Raw genomic sequence first — 16,582 nt, 5'->3', positions numbered from 1 at the left:
CAGTCATTTGTTTCTATTTTTTGATACAAGCCAAATATCCCCAAAGGGAAGTGCACCGGTCCTGGAGGTACTGCAATACCAGGTCAATGCGTGGAGTGGACAGAGCAAGCTCTTCTTCCATCTCCCTGTTCTAAAAATCCATTTAATATATGGTCCCCAGATAGGGGACGTATCAGATATTAAACTGATAAGAACAGATTTTTTTTTGTGTTAAATATTTTTTATTTTCATCTTTCCATTTTTACAACAACGTAAAATAAAACATTTCAGAAAAACTTAAATTTTACACACTGTAAATCTTTTCTTTACAATATTCCCTTTACACTCTTCATCCTTCACCTTCTATTTATTCACATTCTAAACTCATCAAAACCATTTTGCTACGATACCCTTCCTCTCCCCTATCCTTCTCTTCTTTCCTTCCTTCTCTTCTTTCCACATTACTCCAAAGATTTCCCACTTGCTCAACACTCTCATTTTTGCACTTTTTTCCTTGCTCAATTCTCAGGCCACTCAAACCACCCTTATTTCCTCTTCTGTTTTTACCATTACTCCAATGATTTTCTACTTGCTCAACACTCTCATTTTTGCACATCCCTTTTCTTTCCTTTTTTCTTACTTTAACCTCAGACCACTCACTTTCCTCTTCCTCTTCTTTTTTTCCACTACTTCCCCTTCTAGATTCTAAACCACCCTTATTTTCTCTTCTGCCCTCTTCTTTCTCTTCCATCTCTTTTTCTTTTTTTCTTTCCTCCTCCTTCATCTGCTTTTCCCTATCTCTTTCCAATTCTAATATTACTTCACTTATAGATCTCATATTTTTCTCGTTAAACACATCTTGCTTCAAAATCTCTGTCTCTTTTCCAAACTCCCCTCTTTTCCCTTCCACACACTTAGCTGAAAGCTGTCCTTTTTCCCCACATTTATTGTACATCACTTCCTCAGGTTGCCCTGGAAACTCCAATACTCCCTTATCTCTACCAATGCAAAACCTTTCAGGTGGATACATCAATCCCTCCACCCCCTCTATATTGGGTCTGAGTCTGACCCAAAAACGACGTCTGCCATTATACAGTCCATATGTATTTCTCAATTTAGTTCCTCCTTTCACTGTTACACAAAAGTGCATTAGAAATTCCTCAATGTCCTCCTTCTTCGTGAACACATTAAACATCTGCACTATTACCGGTCTCTCCACTTGCAGAAATCTTGGTATCACTCTGATTCCTTCCATTCTTTTATCACTCAAGATCGTTTTGCATTTTTCATAAGTCTGTCGGCATTTCTTCTCCTCCGCAAAGGTTAAATCCATGATTCCTTCTTTCAAAAACTCCTGAAGGCAGTATATGTCTCCATACTCCACTCCCAGCAAATCTCTCACAATTTCCTCCACGACATATCCAACACCGACACTGGCTCGACTGGATCCCACGATCTGGAACCGGATGCAGTTCTTCTCATTTGCTTTGTCCGCCATCCTCTTTCACGATCACCGTCACCTCTAGTTCCAGGTGCAGCGCCCTAATAGCAGCAAGGGGGTTAAGTCCGTTAGAACGATCCCCCAAGGCCAAGGCGCCGGCCCTTCACCGTCTCTCTCTCTTCTCGTCCTTGTCCGCCAAACACAACATTGGCTCCGGAGCGGCACCCTTATAGCAGCAAGGGGGTTAAGTCTGTTAGGACGATCCCCCAAGGCCAAGGCGCCGGCCCTTCACCATCTCTCTCCTTGTCCGCTCCTGATCACCTCCCGCTGCCTGAGATGGCGCACCCCCCTAATAGCAGCATGAGTCTTAAGTCCCCTCCGGAACGATGACTCAAGGCCAAGGGGGCACAGTCTCAGCAAAACCTCTCAGCCCAGACACTTGATCTGAGCCAAAAGGCCGAGAAGCGATAACCAGAAATGGGCCCCCGCCTGAGCGCCGCCCGACGGCCAGGGGCGCTACGCTTTAGGGAGAAGGGCAGAGGGAGCCGCTGGCTGCCCGCTCGCCTCCTCCCCCAGCAGGCCTGCCTCCAGTCCCTCCGCTCCTCCCGACACAGCCCCGGGGAGTCTATGCAGCAGCGGCGGCGACGACGACGACGGATGCAAAAGCCAAAGACTTTCTATGGAGTAAAGAAAAGCAGCCGCACACACTGCTGGGGGGCCCGCATGGCCAGCAAACAGCCAAAAAGGCACATGCTTCCAGTTCTTTTTCCGGCACCAGGCTTCGTCTGCTTATTTGCATAGGAACCGCCCACTTTTTCTCTGCTAGCCGACTCGTCCGGGCTGCCATGAAACTCAGGCAGCAAGCATGCAAGCAGCCAGTGGCTGGGCTTTTCAGTTCAGGTCATTTCAGCCAGCCAGCCATTGTGACAAGAAGCCAGCAAGTCAAGGCATTTGCTGCTTGCTGCTTGCTGCTTGCTGCTGCAGTGTTTGCTATGCAGGCTATTTGGATACAGCTTCAACAGGAGTTTCTTAGGCATCTGCTCGTTCGGACTGAATTAGGCTAGGCAGCAGGCGGCACTCCTGCTCCATGCGAGGAGGAGCTGAAAAGAAAAGAAAGTAAGAAGCCACGCAAAAGAGCAAACAAGACACAGCAAAAAGAAGGAGGCTTTATTTTGTCGTCATTTCATCTTCTTCTTTCTTTGCAAAAGAAAGAGCCAAAAATGCATGTTTGTTTTTTTTCTGTCAGACAGTCATTTGTTTCTATTTTTTGATACAAGCCAAATATCCCCAAAGGGAAGTGCACCGGTCCTGGAGGTACTGCAATACCAGGTCAATGCGTGGAGTGGACAGAGCAAGCTCTTCTTCCATCTCCCTGTTCTAAAAATCCATTTAATATATGGTCCCCAGATAGGGGACGTATCAGATATTAAACTGATAAGAACAGATACTACACTTGATCTTAGCCAAAAGGCCGAGAAGCGATAACCAGAAATGGGCCCCCGCCTGAGCGCCGCCCGACGGCCAGGGGCGCTACGCTTTAGGGAGAAGGGCAGAGGGAGCCGCTGGCTGCCCGCTCGCCTCCTCCCCCAGCAGGCCTGCCTCCAGTCCCTCCGCTCCTCCCGACACAGCCCCGGGGAGTCTATGCAGCAGCGGCGGCGACGACGACGACGGATGCAAAAGCCAAAGACTTTCTATGGAGTAAAGAAAAGCAGCCGCACACACTGCTGGGGGGCCCGCATGGCCAGCAAACAGCCAAAAAGGCACATGCTTCCAGTTCTTTTTCCGGCACCAGGCTTCGTCTGCTTATTTGCATAGGAACCGCCCACTTTTTCTCTGCTAGCCGACTCGTCCGGGCTGCCATGAAACTCAGGCAGCAAGCATGCAAGCAGCCAGTGGCTGGGCTTTTCAGTTCAGGTCATTTCAGCCAGCCAGCCATTGTGACAAGAAGCCAGCAAGTCAAGGCATTTGCTGCTTGCTGCTTGCTGCTTGCTGCTGCAGTGTTTGCTATGCAGGCTATTTGGATACAGCTTCAACAGGAGTTTCTTAGGCATCTGCTCGTTCGGACTGAATTAGGCTAGGCAGCAGGCGGCACTCCTGCTCCATGCGAGGAGGAGCTGAAAAGAAAAGAAAGTAAGAAGCCACGCAAAAGAGCAAACAAGACACAGCAAAAAGAAGGAGGCTTTATTTTGTCGTCATTTCATCTTCTTCTTTCTTTGCAAAAGAAAGAGCCAAAAATGCATGTTTGTTTTTTTTCTGTCAGACAGTCATTTGTTTCTATTTTTTGATACAAGCCAAATATCCCCAAAGGGAAGTGCACCGGTCCTGGAGGTACTGCAATACCAGGTCAATGCGTGGAGTGGACAGAGCAAGCTCTTCTTCCATCTCCCTGTTCTAAAAATCCATTTAATATATGGTCCCCAGATAGGGGACGTATCAGATATTAAACTGATAAGAACAGATTTTTTTTTTTTTTTTTTTTTTCCTCCCGAGAGGGTCCACCCTCTCGCTCATCGGATCCCAGTCCACTTCAGTGGATAGGGAGCTTGCCCTTGGACTGTCCAACCGAAGTCAGACCCGTCCTCGGTGCCCAGTTTCCCTGGAGGTTTCAGCCCGAAAGCCTAGGTCTCCAGGGACATTGATGCCTTCCTCCGTTAGGATTCAGGACATCCGTCTCTTCCTCCCTCTGGCCCAAGGCCCGCAAGGGAGTTCACATCATATCCCCTCTTTCGAGGGTTGTGCGGGTGCACCCCAGCCCCGAAGGGCTGGTTGTTCGAATGCCATCCCCCCTTAGCCCGAAGGCACAGGGGTTCTGTGGTCCTGGGCCTGGACACCACCTCTCAACTAGCTAGAGGGCCAAATGCTTGCCACAGACCTTTCCTACTGGAGCCCATGTAGGATAGTACTGCATTTGGTCATAGCTGTGCAAGTCGAGAGGAGCACTCATCTCGCTTGATCTTAGCCAAAAGGCCGAGAAGCGATAACCAGAAATGGGCCCCCGCCTGAGCGCCGCCCGACGGCCAGGGGCGCTACGCTTTAGGGAGAAGGGCAGAGGGAGCCGCTGGCTGCCCGCTCGCCTCCTCCCCCAGCAGGCCTGCCTCCAGTCCCTCCGCTCCTCCCGACACAGCCCCGGGGAGTCTATGCAGCAGCGGCGGCGACGACGACGACGGATGCAAAAGCCAAAGACTTTCTATGGAGTAAAGAAAAGCAGCCGCACACACTGCTGGGGGGCCCGCATGGCCAGCAAACAGCCAAAAAGGCACATGCTTCCAGTTCTTTTTCCGGCACCAGGCTTCGTCTGCTTATTTGCATAGGAACCGCCCACTTTTTCTCTGCTAGCCGACTCGTCCGGGCTGCCATGAAACTCAGGCAGCAAGCATGCAAGCAGCCAGTGGCTGGGCTTTTCAGTTCAGGTCATTTCAGCCAGCCAGCCATTGTGACAAGAAGCCAGCAAGTCAAGGCATTTGCTGCTTGCTGCTTGCTGCTTGCTGCTGCAGTGTTTGCTATGCAGGCTATTTGGATACAGCTTCAACAGGAGTTTCTTAGGCATCTGCTCGTTCGGACTGAATTAGGCTAGGCAGCAGGCGGCACTCCTGCTCCATGCGAGGAGGAGCTGAAAAGAAAAGAAAGTAAGAAGCCACGCAAAAGAGCAAACAAGACACAGCAAAAAGAAGGAGGCTTTATTTTGTCGTCATTTCATCTTCTTCTTTCTTTGCAAAAGAAAGAGCCAAAAATGCATGTTTGTTTTTTTTCTGTCAGACAGTCATTTGTTTCTATTTTTTGATACAAGCCAAATATCCCCAAAGGGAAGTGCACCGGTCCTGGAGGTACTGCAATACCAGGTCAATGCGTGGAGTGGACAGAGCAAGCTCTTCTTCCATCTCCCTGTTCTAAAAATCCATTTAATATATGGTCCCCAGATAGGGGACGTATCAGATATTAAACTGATAAGAACAGATTTTTTTGTTTTAAAGTTGTTTATTTGTGCATAATTTATTTTACAACATTTAAAACTTTTCAAAACATATAACATTTTAGAATATATCTCTTCTAAAATAGAAAACATATCAACGTAAACTCCATCATTTTATGTTCTATACCATTCAAAATTTTAAACATTTCTATACATCTCTCTTTTTCCGAATACTAATTGAGGACCCTGGTTTTATTTTCAAACCTGCTTCAACTGAACTTATATTTTTCTCTATCAGTTCTAAATTTGAATTCTCGTTTGCATTATCCCAAACTAGTAAAAGTCTTTGGAGTTCTCCTCTGTTGTTTATCTCCTGTTCTTTCTCTCTTGCTTTCTTCTTTTCCAAATAAAGTCTTTCCCTTTCAGCTGTTTCCCTAGCTGTATCTTCTTCTCCACTCGTTCTGCTTACTTTCCTCTGTACTTTCCCTTTCCCCTGCATTTGATCACTTCCCTGACTTTTTTGTGAGGATGAACTATCACTCTCACTACCCTTCTGTTCCATACTTCCCCTTTTGCTGGGGCCTGCTTCCGTACCTGCCTCAATTTCTGCTTTCTTTTTACTCTCCTTTTGCCTGCGTTTTAAGGCTTTCTTTTCTGAACCTCCGACCTCCATCTCTTCCTCCTGTATTGTACTCTTTACCTCTTGTCCTTTCCCCGTCTCTAAAACTCTCACAGCTTCTTGTATTGCCTCTAAACCTCTGTATCCCTCTTCCCCTTCTGTCCAGTGGGGACAAAACTTATCCCCCAAATCTTCTTGAGAGCTTTCCGTTGGACTAACAACTTCTAGAGCCTCATACACTTCAATTTTCCCTTCCAAGCTTTGACTTTGCTCACCCTCCACCCTCTCTGATTCTTTCCTTTCCATTGAGCCCTGTACCCCCTGCCTTTGAGAAGGTAGGTCTGTTTGCATAAACTCTGGGGTTTCTCCCACCTCAATCACCTCTTCCTTTTTATGCTGGGTCTCCCCCTCACCGCTTAGCTCAAACTCTTGCACAATTTCACATGTTTTTGCCGGCGCCCCCCCTCCTTCACCAAAGTCTTTTACAGTCTCTCGAGCCTCCTCTTCTCTGCTGGCTCTTGCCATATGGGCGTAAGTTCTTTTCGGACATTGCCGAGCCAAATGCCCCCTCACACCACAAATATCGCATTTCTTAGGCACCGTACACATGGCGGCGCCATGCCCCTCCTCCCCACAATTCCGGCACACCATTTCTTTCTTCTCACACCTTTCTTTGGTATGCCCAAATAAATGGCACTTCCTGCAAAACAGGGGTTGTCCAGGATAGTTCAAAAAACCCCTGTTGCCACCAATGCTGAAACTGGCTGGGGGGTGCATCACTCCCCCTATACGTCCCGGATCCTCTTTAAAATGAACCAGGAAACGTCTTTTGCCATTAAAAGTTCCGTAGAAATTCTTCACTTCCTCACCCCCTTTAACCGTCGTGCAGTATCTCTTCAGAAAATCCGCGATGTCCTCCTTCTGCACAAAGGGGTTGAACATATGGACCGTGACTGGCCTCTCTCCCAGCGTAAAACAAGGAATCACTTTGATCCCCACCATTGCTGAATGTTTTTCCTTCTCTCTGCTCCTTTCATAAGCGTTCCAGCAGTCGGCTTCTGATCTGAACGTCACATCAAAGATCCCTTGGTTCGGGAAATCCTGCAGGCAGTACACGTCTCTGATGTCCATCTTCCATAAATCCGTCACCACCATCTCCACGATGTACTTCAGGCGAACTCGGTCTCGCACGGCCTCCTCGACTAGGAGCCGGATCGTATTCTTTACAGCCATCCATGCTGCCATCGTCCTTCTTTGGTCAGCTCTGGTGCGGCACCCCTATAGCAGCATGCAGCTTTAGCTCTTTCGAGCGATGCTGCAAGGCCGAGGTGCCGGACCGTCGCCTTCCCGTTGGACCTCCTGACCCAGACACTTGATCTGAGCCAAAAGGCCGAGAAGCGATAACCAGAAATGGGCCCCCGCCTGAGCGCCGCCCGACGGCCAGGGGCGCTACGCTTTAGGGAGAAGGGCAGAGGGAGCCGCTGGCTGCCCGCTCGCCTCCTCCCCCAGCAGGCCTGCCTCCAGTCCCTCCGCTCCTCCCGACACAGCCCCGGGGAGTCTATGCAGCAGCGGCGGCGACGACGACGACGGATGCAAAAGCCAAAGACTTTCTATGGAGTAAAGAAAAGCAGCCGCACACACTGCTGGGGGGCCCGCATGGCCAGCAAACAGCCAAAAAGGCACATGCTTCCAGTTCTTTTTCCGGCACCAGGCTTCGTCTGCTTATTTGCATAGGAACCGCCCACTTTTTCTCTGCTAGCCGACTCGTCCGGGCTGCCATGAAACTCAGGCAGCAAGCATGCAAGCAGCCAGTGGCTGGGCTTTTCAGTTCAGGTCATTTCAGCCAGCCAGCCATTGTGACAAGAAGCCAGCAAGTCAAGGCATTTGCTGCTTGCTGCTTGCTGCTTGCTGCTGCAGTGTTTGCTATGCAGGCTATTTGGATACAGCTTCAACAGGAGTTTCTTAGGCATCTGCTCGTTCGGACTGAATTAGGCTAGGCAGCAGGCGGCACTCCTGCTCCATGCGAGGAGGAGCTGAAAAGAAAAGAAAGTAAGAAGCCACGCAAAAGAGCAAACAAGACACAGCAAAAAGAAGGAGGCTTTATTTTGTCGTCATTTCATCTTCTTCTTTCTTTGCAAAAGAAAGAGCCAAAAATGCATGTTTGTTTTTTTTCTGTCAGACAGTCATTTGTTTCTATTTTTTGATACAAGCCAAATATCCCCAAAGGGAAGTGCACCGGTCCTGGAGGTACTGCAATACCAGGTCAATGCGTGGAGTGGACAGAGCAAGCTCTTCTTCCATCTCCCTGTTCTAAAAATCCATTTAATATATGGTCCCCAGATAGGGGACGTATCAGATATTAAACTGATAAGAACAGATTTTTTTTGTTTTAAATGATTTTTATTTACATCTTCTTAGTTTTACAATGTTACTTTTTGAAAAACAACAAACCAAAAAAAAAACACCAAAAAAATTACATCATACATCCATTGTAACATTCCATCTTTGTAATAAAAATTGTTCATATCTATAAATACGAATAACCTCCTATGCTTTTACTCCGCAGCTAAAGAGCTGCAGAGTGGAGCACAGGCCCACCTCTTCTCTCCCGTACTCCACATTAAGGACCCGTACATCGCACCTAGTGCTACTACTCAAATTTCCATTCTACTACTTCTTTTCCTTAATGTAAAAGCATATTTCCCATTCCTATATTTATCCTACATTCTACCCTATTCCATCCTTTTTTATCTATTTACATTTCACTTATACAACAATAGTATTCCACCTTTCTACTTGCCATATTTTTCTTGCCTCTTCTTCTCCTATCTCTCCCTGACTTCTTATATAATACCTGTACATATAACTCAAAGCTATTTTTATACAATCATTAACAGTCAATTCTTCTCTTTTTGACAAAGCTATATTTCTACATTTCCACAGTGCTTCTTTTATACAGCTAACCATCAGCCATATTTGCTTTTGGTGTCTGTCTGAGCTGCATGCCATCCTGCCATACAGAACCACTTCGTGGTCTACTCTCTTCAGACCCCCTATTTTTTTAAATAATGGTCCTGCTTGTTTCCATACTTTTAAAGAAAACGCACAATTCCAAAAAACATGTAACGGTGTTTCATCTCCCCCACATCTTTGTCTCGGACATTTAGCTCTTCCTACTAATCCCCTTCTATGCTGAAATTCCCTAGTCGTGAGGCAGTCCCGTGCTGCCTCCCACCCCAGATCTTTTTGACTATTCATTAATTTATAATAACTTAAATTTCCCCATACTTTTCTTGATTCTATATCATTTAAATTATAAATTCCAGTCATCACCTCCTTTTCTTGTAATATTCTTGTTAATTTCTTTTGATCTATTAAGAAACCTATTTCTATTTCTTTTAGCTCATATCTCCTTATTATTTTCTCTATTTGTACAAACACCGGTGCCTGTGTTATTAACATTGGTTTAGTATTATTTATTTCTACCCATTTATACCTTTTCAACAAAAAACCCAGAATATATCTAAGGAAACATCCAGTCATGCAACTCAGACGAGACTTCTTTATACAATACGAGAAAAATTTAATCTCCAAATACATCTTTACATCAGGAAAACCTTTCCCCCCATTCTTTTTTTGTTTCATCATTTCTTCCCTCCTTAACCTCTCCATTTTTGACCCCCATAGAAAATAAAAGATCTCTCTTACAACTTTCTTTAAGGAATTCCCTTCCGGCAAATATACCATTCCAACATGCAATAAAATGGGCAACAAAACCTGTTTTATCACCATTATCTTCCCTTCCAGTGTTAATTTCCTTAAGGACCATGTCAAAATTTTCTTTTTTATCTTCTCTCTTACCTCTTCCCAATTCTCTTCTCCCTTTAAATCATTTGAGAACCAGACTCCTAAGATTTTTAATTTTTCCTTCTGTAAAGGAATCTCTGCCTTTAATTGGTACTTCCACCTACCTATTACCATACCCTCTGATTTCTCCACATTAATTTTAAAGCCAGAAGCTTCACAAAACCACTTAATAATTCTTATTCCCCTATTTATTGATACTGGGTTTTCACATAACAACGTTATGTCATCCATGTACCCCACCATTTTTATCTGCGCTCCATTTGCCCCTGGCACAGGAATTCCTCTTATTACCTTGTCTTTTTTTATCCCTCGTAATAAAGGCTCTATAGCACATATAAATAATAACGGTGACAAGGGACACCCCTGTTTCACTCCTGACTCAATCTTCACTAATCTTGTATTATAGCCATTAATTATCACTTCACTTACACTTCCTTTATATAAAATTTTTATCCACCTTCTCACCTCTCCTGGTATCCCCAGTCTCTCCAAAACTTTAAATAAAAACTGGTGATTCACCCTATCATATGCTTTCTCAAAATCTATTGATACCATGGCTGCGCCCTGCCCCCTATCAATAGTATACCATACCGCATCACGAATGATGCTAAGATTGTCTGTAATGCTTCTTCCCGGTATTCCACATACCTGTTCTGTGCTTATAACCGACCCAATTACTTTTTTTAGCCTATTTGCTATGATTTTTGCTAAGATTTTATAATCCGTATTTAACAGTGTAATCGGCCGCCAATTTTTAATTTTATCCTTTTCTCCTTTCTTATATATCAATTTTATTACCCCCTTTCTCCATGAAAAAGGCAGTTCTGTTGCTATCACACACTCTTGTATGATTCTCTGGAAGTCTCCTTTTAGCACCTCCCAAAAAGTCACATAAAACTCTATCCCTATCCCATCATTCCCTGGGGTTTTCCCGGTCGCCAAACTTTTAATTATTCCATAAATTTCTTTTTGACTTATTTCCCTTGATAGATCTTCTTTATCCTTTCCCTGCAATTGTTCTTCCAAATTCTCTAAAAAGAATTCTTCCAGATCTTTATCTATTCTCTTTTTTTTGAACAGCTCACTATAAAATTCCTGAGCCTCCCCTAACATTCCCTCTATTTTATCTTTCCCCTCCAATTTTTCCATCACCTCTCTTTTTCCCACTATTTTTTTAAAAAAGAAGCGAGAACATTTTTCATCTTCTTCCATGTTCTCAACGTGAGCCCTATATATTATCCTCCTTCCCCTTTCCTTTATTATTTTCTTCGTCTCTCTTCTTAAAATTTCAAATTCCTTATCCACTTCTATTCCAATTGATCTTAATTTATACAACATCTGTTCTTTTTGTTGCAATTCTTTATAAAATTCTCTTTCTCTTTTTGCTTTCTCATACCCTTGTTTTCTAAAAAATTCTTTAATTTTAATCTTTACCTCTTCCCACCATAATAATATATTTTTATTATAATTTCCTATTTTTTTCCACTTACTATAACAATCTTTGAACAAGTTCTGTATATTCCTATCCTCCAATAATGCCACGTTCAATTTCCATGACCCCTTCTTTATCTTCCTCTCAGTTGTTATTGCACAGTCACATCTCAGGGTTCTATGATCTGAAAATATGTTTGATTCCAAGGAAGCCCCTTCTATCTCCACACTTTTATTCACAAAAATGTAATCTAATCTTGATTCCCCTTTTTTATTCCTCCACGTATAGTCTTCCCCAGTTTCCCCACTTTCTATCCAAGCATCTTTCATCTCCATATCCATCATACAATTCTTCAGTTTATTTATCGTTTTATCCCTCTTATTTCCTGCTTGATGCTTCTCTGTCATATCACAGTTAAAATCACCAGCCACTATCACTGGCTCAATTCCCAGAACATACATCTCCATCACTTCCAATAATTCATACCTTTCATTCTTATCTGGTGACGCATACACATTTATACATTTCATATTCACACCATTCATACAGACATTCACAACCAGCAATCGTCCTGCAATCACTTCCTCCACACTTCTAATCTCCACTTCATTCCCTCTAAATAAAATAGCTACTCCTGCTGCTTTATTTTGATTACTCCCTGACCAGTTAGATGGCCCCTCTTTCCAGCTATTCTCATATTTTACATAATCACCTTCTGCCGGTATCCCACATTCTTGTAAGAATAGTATATCCGCATCTAATGTCTTTAAATAATCACATAGAGCTGCCCTCCTATAGCAGCTCTTAATACTCCTTACATTCAATGACACAATTTTAATTCCCATGGCCAGGTTACCTTTATTTCCAGTCTTTACTTTGTAACCTGCCATCTTTCAAAAAAAAGGATAGTTTTTACTTATCTGGCCCAGCAGCCGTGTCCATTTCATCTGCTTCTGAAACCGGCTGAGTCTCTAAAGCCACAGAGACAGGTAATGTTCTCTCCTCCTGCTCTGAGTCTTCTGACAAGGACCCCAACATTATCTCACTTTGCGACCTATATGACACTGGCTCACCATCAATGATTACTTCTTCTCCTTGCTCTGTTAGTCCGATTAAGGGCTGAAACTTATTTGAAGTGGACACCCCATGCTCTTCTATTTGATGTGTTGTACTTTCTGGCACCCTTTCCTCTCTCTTCATCCTTTTGCACTCTTTTGCCCGTTGTGGTTTTGAAGCTGTGCCTCTCCTCCTATTTTCCACTTCTGACCACTCTGTCTCCGTACCCTGCCCCGTATCCGATCTCTCTCCTTCCGACTTGGAGCTCCTTTTCACTCCCAACTCCTCGGGTTCTGCTGCCTCTTCTCTTTTCCTCTTTTCCTCCGTCTCTTTTTCTTTCTGTATCCTTTTTTCCTCCAACTCTACAATCACCTCGGTTACCGGCCTCATATTCTTTTCATTGAATCTCTCCTGCTGGGCCGGCACCATCTTCCTGGCCATATTTGCATACGACCTTTTGTTGCATTCTCTGTACAGATGGTCTTTACTTCCACAGAAGTTACAAGTTTTCTCTCTGCAGTCTTTGGTTTCATGATCTTCTTTTCCACAATTCCTGCAGGTTTTTTTATTTCCGCAATTGTTCTGGTCATGTCCATGCTTATTGCAATTCCTACAAAAATCCGGCATCCCAGAATAGAATAGGAACCCTTTATTTCTTCCGATTGCAAATACCGCAGGGGGGTGCTTTAAGTCGCCAAATGATCCATCCTCCGGGATCAACATCCCTGAAAAAACCCTTTTTCCATTCCAAAGTTCATGTTCATTATATACTTTTTTAATGTATTTAACCGCCTTACAATATTGGCTCAGAAATGCCACAATTTCTCCATCTTTAACGTGCGGGTTGTACATATGTACTACAATGTTTTTTCTCTCCGCCTCTTTTTTAAACAGGAGTGACACAGTTATCCCATTTAGTCTGGGATCTTCCTTTTTTTCCTTACACTGCTGATAAGCATGCATGCATCTCTCCTCCCGCATGAAGGTTACATCGTAAGTTCCCTTTCGGGGAAAATCCTGTAGACATAATATCTCTTCCTTATAAGGGAGTTCCAGCAGATCTTCGAAAATATCTTTTATAATAAAACGCAGGTCTTTCGTACCTCTCTGCTCCTCTTCCACCATAAAGCGTATTGTATTCCATAGTCGCGCCGAAGCCGACGAAAAAGCACCTTCTTCCATCTTCAGTCCGCTACGCCTCCTCCTCGTACCAAAGATAGCCCAAGGCTATGGGGCGATCGCTCCCCGCTGCTCAAAAAAGCTCACCCCCCCTATAGCTACATGTGGCTTAAGGTCTTCCAACCGATGCCACAAGGCCGAGAGGGCTACCGCTCTTCCTCGCTGACCCCTGACCCAGACACTTGATCTGAGCCAAAAGGCCGAGAAGCGATAACCAGAAATGGGCCCCCGCCTGAGCGCCGCCCGACGGCCAGGGGCGCTACGCTTTAGGGAGAAGGGCAGAGGGAGCCGCTGGCTGCCCGCTCGCCTCCTCCCCCAGCAGGCCTGCCTCCAGTCCCTCCGCTCCTCCCGACACAGCCCCGGGGAGTCTATGCAGCAGCGGCGGCGACGACGACGACGGATGCAAAAGCCAAAGACTTTCTATGGAGTAAAGAAAAGCAGCCGCACACACTGCTGGGGGGCCCGCATGGCCAGCAAACAGCCAAAAAGGCACATGCTTCCAGTTCTTTTTCCGGCACCAGGCTTCGTCTGCTTATTTGCATAGGAACCGCCCACTTTTTCTCTGCTAGCCGACTCGTCCGGGCTGCCATGAAACTCAGGCAGCAAGCATGCAAGCAGCCAGTGGCTGGGCTTTTCAGTTCAGGTCATTTCAGCCAGCCAGCCATTGTGACAAGAAGCCAGCAAGTCAAGGCATTTGCTGCTTGCTGCTTGCTGCTTGCTGCTGCAGTGTTTGCTATGCAGGCTATTTGGATACAGCTTCAACAGGAGTTTCTTAGGCATCTGCTCGTTCGGACTGAATTAGGCTAGGCAGCAGGCGGCACTCCTGCTCCATGCGAGGAGGAGCTGAAAAGAAAAGAAAGTAAGAAGCCACGCAAAAGAGCAAACAAGACACAGCAAAAAGAAGGAGGCTTTATTTTGTCGTCATTTCATCTTCTTCTTTCTTTGCAAAAGAAAGAGCCAAAAATGCATGTTTGTTTTTTTTCTGTCAGACAGTCATTTGTTTCTATTTTTTGATACAAGCCAAATATCCCCAAAGGGAAGTGCACCGGTCCTGGAGGTACTGCAATACCAGGTCAATGCGTGGAGTGGACAGAGCAAGCTCTTCTTCCATCTCCCTGTTCTAAAAATCCATTTAATATATGGTCCCCAGATAGGGGACGTATCAGATATTAAACTGATAAGAACAGATTTTTTTTTTTTTTTTTTTGTAATAAAATATTTTATTAGTTTCTCACACGTTATTTCCACAAAGTTCACTTTTCGAAAAATAAAAAACCACCCCAACTTTACAAACACCCCCAACATTTCAAAACAACTTTTGCATATAAAATTCCAAGTTTACAACATTACTTGCTACATAAAACAATTTTTCTTCTTTGAAACATTATCAATTCACCTGGCCTTCCTTCTTAAAACGCCTCTAGAAAGTCCTATTCTTTTACATCAATACATACAGTTTATTTTATACCACAACAATATTCCTTATACATATCTCTAGTATTTTCCGCATACGCGATCGGCTGCATTTCCCTAAACTGAATCAAGGTAGTTATATACTTTATCGCAACTGTCTCATCCCTAAGACCTGCAAACACGTGGTGCCAAATATCCATGTCCTTGTCTCCCACCTTATCTCTCAGCTCTCCTACTTTCCCCTCTAATGCTGGACTCACTTCAAAAGAAAATTTGGATACTAGCCTTTTCATTGTGGCTGAGCTATCTTCCTCCTTACCTCCCTCCTTCTCCTTTACCCTCTCATTTTCGGTTTCTTTCTCCAACACTCTTTCCATCTCTTCTATCTCTTTTCCCACTCCATGTACTACATGCTCTAGCTTTTTCCTCCGTTTTTCTGAATCCGCTTCCAACAACCCTTTCGTTGTTCTGTCAAATTTGTCTCGTGCTCTTTTATATTTACCTCCCCATCTTTTGATCAGTTTTTCTTCTCTGCTCCCCTCCCTCAAACTCTCGCCTTCCTGGCTATCCTCCTCTTCTTTAGTATTGTCCTGCTCTTCCCCCTCGCTCTCCCCTTCTCCTTCCTGCGCTAGTACCCAAAACTTTGACTTCCCCACCAACGACTGCGCTTTCTCACCTGATTTTCCCTCTTCTACTTCTTGCTGCATCCTACGCTTTACCGCATTCCTTTTCTCTGTTGTATCCATCTCTTCTAACTCCCTTTGTACTAAGTGTTTACCTCCGCCTACTACTACCCACTCTGCTTGATCACTCTGTTTAGATTCCAGTTCAAAGTCTTTATGTTGGGGTATTCCCCCTTCCTCTAACCCTTCTGAGGCCTCCACAGCCTCCATCTCAGAACCGTCTGCTTCCTCCTGAGTTTGGTCTTTTACGTCCTCCTCTTTCCCTTTAATTGGGTTCTGCGCCAAGCTGTTTAGGAAACGATCCTCCTCTTCCTTCTGTTCCTTCATCCCTTCCTCGTATATCTCCGTAATCGTCGCAGAAACATCCTCCTCCGATTGGCTTGTCTCCTCCAACTCGATGACACTGCGCGTGCCTGTGCTCGCTTCTGGCACCTCTGTTCCTGTAAACGCACTGTCCTCCCTCTGTATTGTCGACTCTTTCTCCTCCTGTGTCTCCGGCACCACGGTCCTCTCCTTTGGTGGTGGAGGTTGCTCCTCTCTCTCCCATCCACCTGCCGCTTGAGCATACGTTCTGTTCGTGCACATGCGAGACAAATGTCCCGGTGACCCACACAAATCACACAGGCGGGGTGACTCACAATTAAATGCCGAATGTCCATTTTTCCCACAGTTCCTGCAGGTCATTCCAGATTTGTCACAAGTCTCTCTGACATGCCCATATTGTAGGCAATTTCTGCAAAAGGTAGGTTGTCCAGGGTAGTACAGGAACCCCCTATTTCCTCCAATGGTAAAATTCGCCGGCGGACTCATAACTCCTCCCACTGCGGATGCATCTTCTCTGAAACGTACCCAGAAGCGCCTTTTGCCGTTGTATATGCCATATTGATTTGTCAATTGTTGGCCTCCTTTTGCCACACTGCAATACCTCAACAAAAATAAGTGCAGATCTTCTGTGCGTGCATATGGATTATACATATGAATAGTCAGTGGTTTTTCTTCCATT

The 16,582-nt window shown here is 44.9% G+C and overlaps 3 non-coding genes and 3 pseudogenes across 3 annotated transcripts; all 6 read right to left on the bottom strand.

The window, feature by feature from the left end:
* Positions 1-45: 45 nt before the first annotated feature.
* Positions 46-218, bottom strand: LOC142500189 (U2 spliceosomal RNA; annotated as a pseudogene).
* Positions 219-2,712: 2,494 nt separating this feature from the next.
* LOC142500609 (U2 spliceosomal RNA) lies at positions 2,713-2,903 on the bottom strand. The gene has a single exon (XR_012803147.1). It is a non-coding gene; the product is annotated as a U2 spliceosomal RNA (small nuclear RNA).
* An 823-nt stretch (positions 2,904-3,726) lies between these two features.
* LOC142500296 (U2 spliceosomal RNA) lies at positions 3,727-3,915 on the bottom strand. The gene has a single exon (XR_012802894.1). It is a non-coding gene; the product is annotated as a U2 spliceosomal RNA (small nuclear RNA).
* Positions 3,916-5,222: 1,307 nt separating this feature from the next.
* Positions 5,223-5,395, bottom strand: LOC142500811 (U2 spliceosomal RNA; annotated as a pseudogene).
* A 2,779-nt stretch (positions 5,396-8,174) lies between these two features.
* LOC142500068 (U2 spliceosomal RNA) lies at positions 8,175-8,349 on the bottom strand (annotated as a pseudogene).
* Positions 8,350-14,518: 6,169 nt separating this feature from the next.
* LOC142500843 (U2 spliceosomal RNA) lies at positions 14,519-14,702 on the bottom strand. Its single transcript, XR_012803311.1, has one exon. It is a non-coding gene; the product is annotated as a U2 spliceosomal RNA (small nuclear RNA).
* Between the last annotated feature and the right edge of the window lie 1,880 nt (positions 14,703-16,582).

The sequence above is a fragment of the Ascaphus truei genome, chromosome 7 (genome assembly GCF_040206685.1).
Source record: "Ascaphus truei isolate aAscTru1 chromosome 7, aAscTru1.hap1, whole genome shotgun sequence".
Classification (NCBI taxonomy): domain Eukaryota; kingdom Metazoa; phylum Chordata; class Amphibia; order Anura; family Ascaphidae; genus Ascaphus; species Ascaphus truei.
Note: the sequence above shows the minus strand (reverse complement) of the source record. Positions and strands in the feature narration are given on the sequence as shown.